This window comes from Trachemys scripta, chromosome 2, assembly GCF_013100865.1.
Source record: "Trachemys scripta elegans isolate TJP31775 chromosome 2, CAS_Tse_1.0, whole genome shotgun sequence".
Lineage (NCBI taxonomy): Eukaryota > Metazoa > Chordata > Testudines > Emydidae > Trachemys > Trachemys scripta.
The window spans coordinates 268,723,264-268,734,072 of NC_048299.1; the positions used below are offsets into that span (position 1 = coordinate 268,723,264).

Sequence of the window (10,809 nt, forward strand, 5' to 3'; positions counted from 1 at the left end):
GTCAAACAGCTTGTAGTAAGTACACCTTAATTTTATTTTTCCTGTAAGATTCAATATGCCTCAGAAGAGCCCTCAACATGCAGCAATAGTATGTAGGACACTCCTTGTGACTATTTTGTTTTCTTTTAATATCTTTCTAACCTTCACTTTTACAGAAATATAGACCTGTCTTATAATTTATAACTGTTCAAAAAAGTTAACTATGGCATCAACAGGGTCATTCAGGTTGCTCTTAGTACAATATCCTTTTATATTAAAAGTAGTATGTCCAATTTTTTAGTGTGAGCTCTAGACCAAAAAGAATTTGGATAACTTCTCCTGTTATACTTCATGCCTTTATTTAGGCTCCCTAGTAATTAATATTAAAGTATTAAGAGGACACAAAGTTATTTGCACCCAGCCCAGTCACAGAACCTTCTCTGCATTTAGCATTTGTATTCTAGTGCTGCCCAGGAGCCACAGAAATTGGGCCAGGCACTGTATGTGCATATTGTTAAGACAGCCCCTGCTCCAAAGAGCTTTCAATCTAATCGGACAATACAGGCAAAGAAAAGTAGACTGACAACATACAAGCAAGGTTTCAGAAGTGCATGTCTTAATAGTTTATTTAAATAAAAAAAAAAAAAAAAAGTGCGCCCTTCCACCCTCTCCCCCATTGCATTATTCAGAGTGGCTGGGGCACCTCTTCTCACACCGATGTCCCAGATTACAGGCCTGTACTCCATCCTACCCACCCCACTGAGATGGATATATATAAAAAAAAAAAAAACGATGCACCACACCAAACACATAACTGTGTCTGTGTAATTTAAAGATTTGATTTAAAAAATGCCTCTCAGTCCAGATGGTTCCATCTGCTCTTGCCTCACAGAGGGGTTGGGAGGTTCCTATCTCCACAAGTGCCCCCTTGGGGTGATGATAGGGGCTGGCAACTAGGATTTTCCTGCCTTTCAGTTCATGCAGCTCCAGCCATTCTGCCTCCATACGTTCTCAAAGTTTCTACTGCCCGACTATTTTATAAAATGTGTATTTAGATGCATTCCATTTTCATATGCTAGTTTTGTACTTCGAATGCACGAAACATTTCGCTCAGGCTTCTAGTTAAGAATTTGATTACTCACCCCTTTTGTACTGACTGCCATCTGCCCACTCCTCCCCCTTTCTGCCTCAGACAAAAGCAGAATTTGTGTCATCTCCTGAACAAATTTTTATCACCTTACTGCACATTCCTTCTTCCAGGTCACTGAGACATACAGTGAACAAACTTGGTTGTGAAACTGATCCCTGGAGCACTCCAATCATTGATCCCAACACTGACTCTACTTGCAGAGAGGACAATTTGCCACATGAGATTTTTACAAATATAGAATAAATATTTAAGACAGTAAGTAGATTTGATATTAAGGCTTCTTTAGGGCAAAGCATCAATTTATAGTTTTAAATTTAAGTTTTCTATTTCAACAGTACACATATATCCCAACTATATGCAAAGGGGTAAACAGTTCTCTGATGCACAGGAATTTTAACACTCCCCTCTCAGCAAGGGTAGAATGGTACAGCTAAATCTCACATATGCTGAAAAGGACACTTTTCGGTTCATTATGTATTTCCAATCTGGTCCTTTTATTAGTATCTGAAATGTTCATTTCCTAAATTGTACATGACAGTCACTTAAAACTCCATCTGGTATTTCTGATTTATACAGGGAAATTCCATGCTAAAATATGTGTAAATTTTTTAACAATGAGTGTAATTAACCATCGAACAATTTATGAAGGGTTATGGTGGATTCTCCATCACTGACCATTTTTAAATCAAGATTGGATGTTTTTCTAAAAATATATGCTGCTCTATCAATTTTTTCAGGTAAATTCTATGGCCTGTGTTATACAGGAGGTCAGACTAGATTATCACAATGGTTCCTTCTAGCCTTGGAATCTATAAACATTAAAAGCACTGTATTCCCCCCCCCCCCCCCCCCCCCAAAAAAAAAACATTACAAAAATTATCAGACAAAAAGATTAGGAAGCAAAGACTGCAAATATCTCAGTATTTGGGGGAGTTTTATAACAAATACAATTGCTATGGATTGCTACTAAATCTCACACTACAGCAACACTTTCACACTTGAAAGTTCTTGCACATTTGGAGAAACAGTCCCAAACAATGGTTCTGAAAGTGGACAGTTAAATGTAAATACCCACCTTTTTTTGGTAATTGTATATTGTCTTAAAGAAGATACAAAGTTTGTTGTATTTGTATAAAAATGACAGTAGTGAACAAACAAGAGTAAAGTGCCAATCCAATTAGAGCACTTCTCGGTTTTTGAATTCACTGATGTATTGAAGATGTATGTAATTTCAGGACAGGATTTTCTCCTACTTTTCAGTTCTGCGGGCCCTGACACAGTGATGGTTTGGGTGACCTTCAATGTGAATTTTCCAGGTTTTCTTTTCTCTCTCTCTCTCTTTTTTTTTTTTTTTTTTAAAAGTATAACCGTAACTCTGAATTTCCACACAAACATTTGTGGATTTTGAAAAAACAATAATGATCTCAAGTGTTTTAGTCCTCTAATCATGGTTGACATTTAAAATCCTAAACCCAATTTATGTGTTTTGCCCGGGCATTTCCCTGTTTTTTTAAAAATGTGTCAGAATTGCTCAGTTATAAGAGTCCTTGCTTAGGTTACAGGAGCGGTGCCAGGGTTTTTGCCACCCTAGGCGGCAGCGCTCCCCTTCTGAGCATTCAGTGGACCTGGGGTCTTCGGCGGCGGGGGTCCTTCCGCTCTTCATCTTCGGGGCACTTCAGCGGCGGGTCCCGGAGCAAGTGAAGGACGCGCCGCTGAATTTCCACCGAAGACCTGGAGCGGAAGGACCCCCCGCCACCGAATTTCCACTGAGGGCAGCAAAATGCCACCCCCCAAATCCTGCCGCTTAGTGGAAGCTCCGGCCCTGTTAGGTTATGAACTTCACAAGGATGGACCCTGCTCCTCTTCAGATACCCAACCTGCTTATCACACCCAACACAAGAAGACGGAGCTAAATATGTTGTGAAGAAGGGAGTACAGAATGTGAGTTTATACGTGAAACTATTTTTTTTGTCTACACTACCACTTTTGTCAGTAAAACTTTTGCCAGTCAGGAGTGTGAAAACATTCCTGACTCACAAAAGTTTCACCGGCAGAAGTGCTGGTGTGGACAGTGTTATACCCGCAGGAGACTCTCCTGATGACATAGCTAATGCCGCTTGTTGGGGATGGTTTAATTATGCTAGCAAGAGATAGTTGTGCCACTGTAAGGTCTGTAGCATAGACATAGCCTTAAAGACTAAATGGTCCTCTGTTTCTTCCCAGACTAGCACTACTGTTCATTTCCCAAAATGGCATTCGCTTTCTCACTCTCCCTCCAAACATACCCTCTCCTCTGCATATGGTTCCTTACATGCTATTCCTCTTCTAGAGCAGTGGATTTTTTTTAAAATGCCTATCAAGCCTCATCAGGTATGAGAAAAAAAACACTTAAATAATTAGATAATTCTGCCGATTCCCACCCTAGAACCAGCCAAAGGCACATGCCCTCATCAACAGCAACAGATAAGCTTGGTGTCTGTTAGCTCCACAACAGCTTGGAAATAACAAAAAAAGTTACTTCATCAATCATTCTTACTCTTATCTCCCAAACAACATGCCCAATTTACTTAAAGATATCCAGAAACATTACATTCTGACAAATTTCCTGTCAGTAAAGTTTCAGGAAAACAGATTTAGTGAGCAGGGAAGCAGAAGGATTTTTTAAAAAAGGCATTTAATAATGGAAGACTAGTTTCAACCTTAACTATGAAAAGAAGATAGTATCTCCCTTATGCATGACTGAACACTGACCATAGAACAAGGTCACAGAACCAGTTTATTTAAAGGCAGAATTCCTTTTTGGGCCCAGATAAGAACATAAGAATGGCTATACTGGGTCAGACCAAAGGTCCATCCAGCCCAATATCCTGTCTGCCGACAGTGGCCAATGCCAGATGTCCCAGAGGGAGTGAACTTAACAGGTAATGATCAAGTGATCTCTCTCCTGCCATCCATCTCCACCCTCTAACAAACAGAGGCTAGGGACACCATTCCTTACCCATCCTGGCTAAAAGCCATTAATGGACTTAACCTCCATTAATTTATTTAGTTATCCTTTAAATGCTGTTATAGTCCTAGCCTTCACAACCTCCTCAGGCAAGGAGTTCCATGGGTTGACTGTGCACTGTGTGAAGAAGAACTTCCTTCCGGGACCCCCTGCCACTTAATCCAACCCCCCGCTCCCCGCCCCCTTACCAAGCTGCTCAGAGCAGCATGTCTGGCCACGGCGCTGCCCAGCTGGAGCCAGACACGCTGCCGCGCTGCCCTGCAGGAGCGCGCAGCCACGCCACCCAGAGCACTGCCCGTGCGGCGGCGTGGCTGCGGGGGACAGTGGGGGGAGGGGCCGGGGGCTAGCCACCCCGGCCAGGAGCCCATAGGCCGGGCAGGACGGTCCCGCGGACCACCGTAGTTTGCCTACTTCTGATCTATCTCCACATCCAGCACTGGAGGTAAAGTGATGTAGGAGCATTGTCCATTATTGGATAGTACCTGGAGAACTAATTGTGTTGTACTCCAAGTTACTTATCTAAACCAGCCGTGTAACGTTTGAGCATACCCTTAGAATGTTAGTAGCAAATTTGCGTGTAGACATTTGACATAGTAGAGGACTAATAACTTATTACTACAGATTTCCAAGGCCTAAAAGTTGTGTGTGAGAGAGGAGAGAATTGCAGGATGTGATGTAGAGTACACTTTTACATGAATATTCCAGTAGCACACAAGTCACTACCTGGAACCATTAGACACAAACGACTCAAGGAAATGCTGATGTCACTCCCATATGTGTTTTGGCAGCACTGGCTTTCCATATGCCAAGATAAAAATAATATAAGTTTCTCCAATCCAATGGCGAACAGTTGTTAAAGAGTAACAAACCTCACCATTTTATTGTTTCATTAGGATTCTGAAGATAAACAGCCTTTTTTAGGAAAAAAAAAGTTATAAACTACATCAGGATACTAAATTGAGGAATATAATCCATGGAGATTTGGAACTTTACAATGGTTACAGTAAGCATCTAAAGAAAAAGAATAACAAAGCAAAAAGGTATGTAGGCAGGAACACATATTTGTGCTCAATACTTATGGAGAAAAGGATTCAAGTTTAATTTATCCACGTTAAAAATATGACCTCTGTAAAACTGCTGAGATCAATGAACATAAGAACGGCCATACTGGGTCAGACCAAAGGTCCATCTAGCCCAGTATCCTGTCTAGTTCTTTTTTGAACACTGTTGTAATTTTGGCCTTCACAGCATCCTCTGGCAAGGAGTTCCACAGGTTGATTGTGAGTTGTGTGAAAAAAATACTTCCTTTTGTTTGTTTTAAACCTGCTGCCTATTAATTTCATTTGGTGACCCCTAGTTCTTGTGTTATGAGGAATAAACATCACTTCCTTATTTATTTTCTCCACACCAGTCATGATTTTATAGACCTCTATCTTTTCCAAGCTGAGAAGTCCCAGTCTTATTAATCTCTCCTCATACGGAAACCGTTCCATATCCCTAATCATTTTTGTTGCCCTTTTCTGAACCTTTTCTAATTCCAATGTATCTTTTTTTTGAGATGGGGCAACCACATCTGCACGCATTATTCAAGATGTGGGCGTATCATGGATTTATAGAGAGGCAATAGGATATTTTCTGTTTTATAATCTATCCCTTTCTTAATTATTCCCAACATTGTTGGGTTTTTTGACAGCTGCTGCACACTGAGTCCACAACGATCCCAAGATCTCTTCCTTGAGTGGTAACAGCTAATTTAGACCCCTCATTTTATGTGCATAGTTCGTATTATATTTTCCAATGTTGCGTTTATCAACATTGAATTTCATCTGACATATTGTTGCCCAATCGCCCAGTTTTGTGAGATCCTTTTGTAGCTCTTCGGTTTGCTTCGGACTTAGCTATCTTGTGTAGTTTTGTACCATCAGCAAATGTTGCCACCTCACTGTTTACCCCTTTTTCCAGATCATTTATGAATATGTTGAACAGCACTGGCCCCAGTACAGACCCCTGGGGGACAACACTATTTGCTTCTCGCCATTCTGAAAATTGACCATTTGTTTCCTATCTTTAATCAGTTACCAATCCATGAGAGGACCTTCCCTCTTATCCCATGACAGCTTACTTTGCTTAAGAGCCTTTGGTGAGGGACCCTGTCAAAGGCTTTCTGAAAATCTAAGTACACTATATCCACTTGATCCCCCTTGTCCACATCCTCGTTGACTCCCTCAAAAAGTTCTAGTAGATTGTAAAGGGAACTTGTGCCTCACCAAAAACAATGTTGACTCTTTCCCAACAAATTATGTTCATCTATGTCTGACAATTTTGTTCTTTACTATAGTTTCAACCAGTTTCCCCGGTACTGAAGTTAGGCATACTGGCCTGTAACTGCGAGGCCCACGTCTGGAGCCCTTTTTAAAAAGTGGTGTCACGTTAGCTATTCTCCAGCTATCTGGTAAAGACGCTGATTTAAATGATAGGTTACAAACCAGTTAGTAGTTTCGCAATTTCACATTTGAGTTCCTTCAGAACTCTTGGGTGAATACCATCTGGTCCTGGTGACTTATTACTGTTTAGTTTATCAATTTGCTCCAAAACCTCTCTAATGATACCTCGGTCTGGGACAGTTCCTCAGATTTGTCACCTAAAAAGAATGGCTCAGGTTTGGGAATCTCTCTCACATCCTCAGCTGTGAAGACCAATGCAAAGAATTCATTTAGTTTATCTATAATGGCCTTATCATCCTTGAGTGCTCCTTTAGCATCTCAATCGTCCAGTGGCCCCACTGGTTGTTTAGCAGGCTTCCTGCTTCTGATGTACTTATTTTTTGGTTCTCTTACTATGTTTTTTAAATGGGGATATACATTTAAGTTGAACCTCTATTATGGTGTCTTTAAAAAGTTTCCATGCAACTTGCAGGGATTTCACTTTTGGCACTGTACCTTTTAATTTCTTTTTAACTTCCTCATTTTTGTGTATCCCCCTTTCTGAAATTAAATGCTACTGTGTTGGGCTCCTGTGGTGTTTTCCCCACCACAGGGATGTTAAATTTAATTATATTATGGTCATTATTACCAAGCGGTCCAGCTATATTCACCTCTTGGACCAGATCCTGTGCTCCACTTGGGACTAAATCAAGAATTGCCTCTCCTCTTGTGGGTTCCAGGACTAGCTGCTCCAATATTTAAAATGTCAAGAAACTTCATCTCTGCATCCCATCCTGAGGTGACATGTACCCAATCAACATGGGGAGAGCTGAAATCCCCCATTATTACCGTATTTTTTAATTTTTATAGCCTCTCTAATCTCCTTGAGCATTTCAGTCACTATCACCATCCTGGTCAGATGGTAGTATATCCCTACTGCTATATTCTTATTATTCAAGCATGGAATTACTATCCATAGAGATTCTGTGGTACAGTTTGGTTCATTTAAGATCTTTACTTCATTTGATTCTACACTTTCTTTCACATATAGTGCCACTCCACCCCCAGCATGACCTGTTCTGTTCTTCTGATATATTGTGTACCCTGGTTTTATTGTGTCCCATTGATTACCCTCATTCCATCAAGTTTCTGCGATACCTAGTATATCAATATCCTCATTTAATAAGAGGCACTTTAATTCACCCATCTTATTATTTAGACTTCTAGCATTTGTATATAAGCACTTAAAAAAATTGTCACTTTTTAGCTGTCTGCCATTACATGATGTAATTGAATGGGACTCTTTCATTTGACTTTCTCATCAGATCCTACCCTAGAGTGACCTGCTGACTAAGTGCTGCTTGTACAAATTAAAGATGCCTGGGGTAGTGATGAAACTGGGTTCTTTATATTTTCAGGACTCCTGAATGTTAAAGAGTAAAATTAAATGTAACTTGTTTTGTTATAGGAAAGGGAAATGGCTCCTTTCTTTTTGTAATTTCACTGTGCCCTTTTGGACATGTCCACCCCTTACCCTCCACATATCTAGCAGTTTCCCTGAGGGGACGTCTAAACATTAAAACAGACTATACCAATTACATATAAAAACTTTAAAAGTGATGCTTTGTAGTTCAAATTACTGGAGAAAGCCTAGATATTGTCAAATAAATCCTCTTTTTTGCCCTGTACATATGCTTGCACCTTTCCATAAAAGCCAGAAATAGAAGGAAAACTGCTTGCCAAATGGAATCTGAAAACCAGAATTATAGTAAAAAACTTTAAGAGTAATTTTTTAGTCAAATTCACTCCAGGAAACTGCTGAGTTTGTTTCTATGGAGACTTTAAGCCGCTTGATAATTTTTTAAAAAAGCAACATATCACACCAGTTACATAAATCAGTCAGCTGAGAGGTGAAAGTGTTCCTTGAAGTTGAAATATTATTTACACTTCATTACCAGGTCTGGGAACTTCCTGTCATCAGCCTTCCTTATTACTTTCCTGCAAAAGTACTGGCAGGCAGACTCAGGTGGCATTCAGTCAATGCTCTGGCAAATACAAAAACTGTACTGTGGTAAGTTGCAAACTGATTGCAAAGATGTGTTCTTGAGCATATCAAGTACATCAGGGTACTTCTCTCTCATAACAGAAAGGTTGACATTTCTCACTCATTTCAGACATGTGCCTATTTAGATAGATGCACTTTTAAAAAAAATAGTATGCCCACTCTGCTCCTCTAATCGTGAAACAAAGATTAACTCTATTCTACGCAAATACAGCAAAAAGCCCACACGGAAGCTATTCTCACCTTGAAGTTGTGGTACCTTAAATACTCGAGTATAGCACCTTGCAAATAGTGCAATGGAACAGATTAGGACTAAACAGGAGTGTTGTCTCTTTTCAAATCCATCCGCTACATGAGAATTTGTCACTCAGCATAGATTTCCTGGAAGCATGACTGCAGTACAAATAAGTAATCTACCATTACCAGAGTAGGTAAGCAAGTCAATCATTAACATATTTATTCGCATTCACATGTCAGGGTATAGAAATATTATCCCTAATTTACAGAGGGGGAACAGAGGCACAGAGAGACTATGTGATTTGTACAAGGTCACACAGGAACTCTGTGGCAGAGCAGGAAGTTGAACCCCGATCTCCTAAATCCCAGGCTAGTGCCCTAAATACAGGACCTATCACTCCTTTCTAAACAATATTTGTTTGCCTGTATACTTACAGTTTGTGATTTCACATGCAATCTAGTGTTTTGCCTCAGGTCTAACCCTCTTGTGGGTTAGAGTGTGTGGACCAACTACTTCTTCTGCCGGCTGATGGTCCTGGTAACTCACTCTTTTGAAGTGCGTGGTTTGTGCCACAGATCCTGCATTTTGATCCTTTACCCCAGAATCCTCATTTATGGGAAGACTACAATTTATCCCTAGCATCTGCTTCCTGAAGGCTCCATGAGTGGCACCTTGAGTGGAGAATGCTGCTTATGTCCCATCCCACAATCTTGCCCTTCAGGGCCATAGCTTCCCACTTCCAACATCAGTTTCTTTGGGTAATAGGAAAAGCGCTATTGGACAGCCCATCCCGCTTGAGAATCTAGTTCTCAGGAAGATGGAGCAGTCATTTCTTCATTCTGCCCACCCCCACTTTGATAGGGCCATCAGAGCAAGGGCAAAGAGGTGGGGAGAGGAAGGGAAGAGCGGTCCTTCCCCTGCCGCCCCCCCCCCGACCAACTGGGTGGGGGGGAGGAGAGGAAAAAGCAGCTCTTCTCATGCTACCTCCCCCACAATACAGGGCCAATGGGGGGAGGGGAGAGAAGAGAGGTCTTTCCCCATTCCACCCCCTTCCCCAAGTCAGGGCAAATGGGTGGGGGGAAGGGAAAGGTCCTTCCCAGGCTGGTCCCTTCCCCACTACAGAGCCAATGGGAGGGGGGAGGGGAGAGAGATCCTTCCCACACCACCCCCTTCCCCAACACAGGACCAACTGGGGGGGGGGGAAGAGAAAAGAGGTCTTTCCCCTCCCCCCAGCAGAGAACCCCACAGTGTGGGGCCCCAGGACAATGTGAGGGAAGGGGGAGCCCTCCCGCCCTGCCCACCCCGCCTGGCCCCAGTGCCCTGTACTGGAGGGAAGCAGCGATCCTTGCTCCCCCCGGGCCGTGCCCCAAGGCCAGGCCCTTGCCCCCTCCCCCGCGAGCCGCCGGCCCGTGGTGCAGGGCTCTCAACCCGCCCCTACCTGTGACGGGATGGGGGCTCCGGCTCCTCCCGCGAGCGGGGCTGGGCCGGGCCCGGCCCGTCTGGCCGGGGGACGCCCCGAGTGCCGTGGGGCGGCCGGCTCGAGCCCCGCTCCGGGCCCCCCGCCACTCCGGCCGCCTCTCCTGCTCGCCTTTAGTTTGACCTTTTCCGTGTCTCTCCGCTCCCGTCCCCGACACTCTTTGACGTCAGTCCCCTAGCAACCAATCCCCGCCCCCTCCAACTCTCGCGCTCGCACACAGGGTGGGCGGGGAACCCGGCTCAGGGTAGCCAATCAGCGCACAGGCCGCCGCTTCTTCAATCCTCCCCGCCGCTCGGGCGCGCGCCGCTGCCTCGTGGCCTGGAGGCGCGCGTGCCGGACCTGGGGGTGGGAGGGGCGGGAAGAGGGTGCACGGCGGCGCGAGCGGTCTGGGTTCCCGCTACACCTGTGCCTGCATGTTCCAAACCCAGCATGCAGGCAGCGGCTGCACCCTATCCACATGCATAGCGTGCACC

The 10,809-nt window shown here is 43.4% G+C and overlaps 1 long non-coding RNA gene across 3 annotated transcripts in view; it reads right to left on the reverse strand.

Annotated features, from left to right (window-relative positions):
• LOC117873837 overlaps positions 1 to 10,485 on the reverse strand; it is a 40,476-nt gene extending 29,991 nt beyond the window's left edge. For 2 of the 3 annotated variants that reach the window (XR_004644824.1, XR_004644823.1), the window contains exon 1: positions 10,298 to 10,485. This is a non-coding gene — a long non-coding RNA (uncharacterized LOC117873837). Of the gene's footprint in view, positions 1 to 8,864; positions 9,015 to 10,297 lie in introns of all 3 variants that reach the window. The other variant, XR_004644825.1, reaches the window with a different exon arrangement.
• Positions 10,486 to 10,809: the final 324 nt, after the last annotated feature.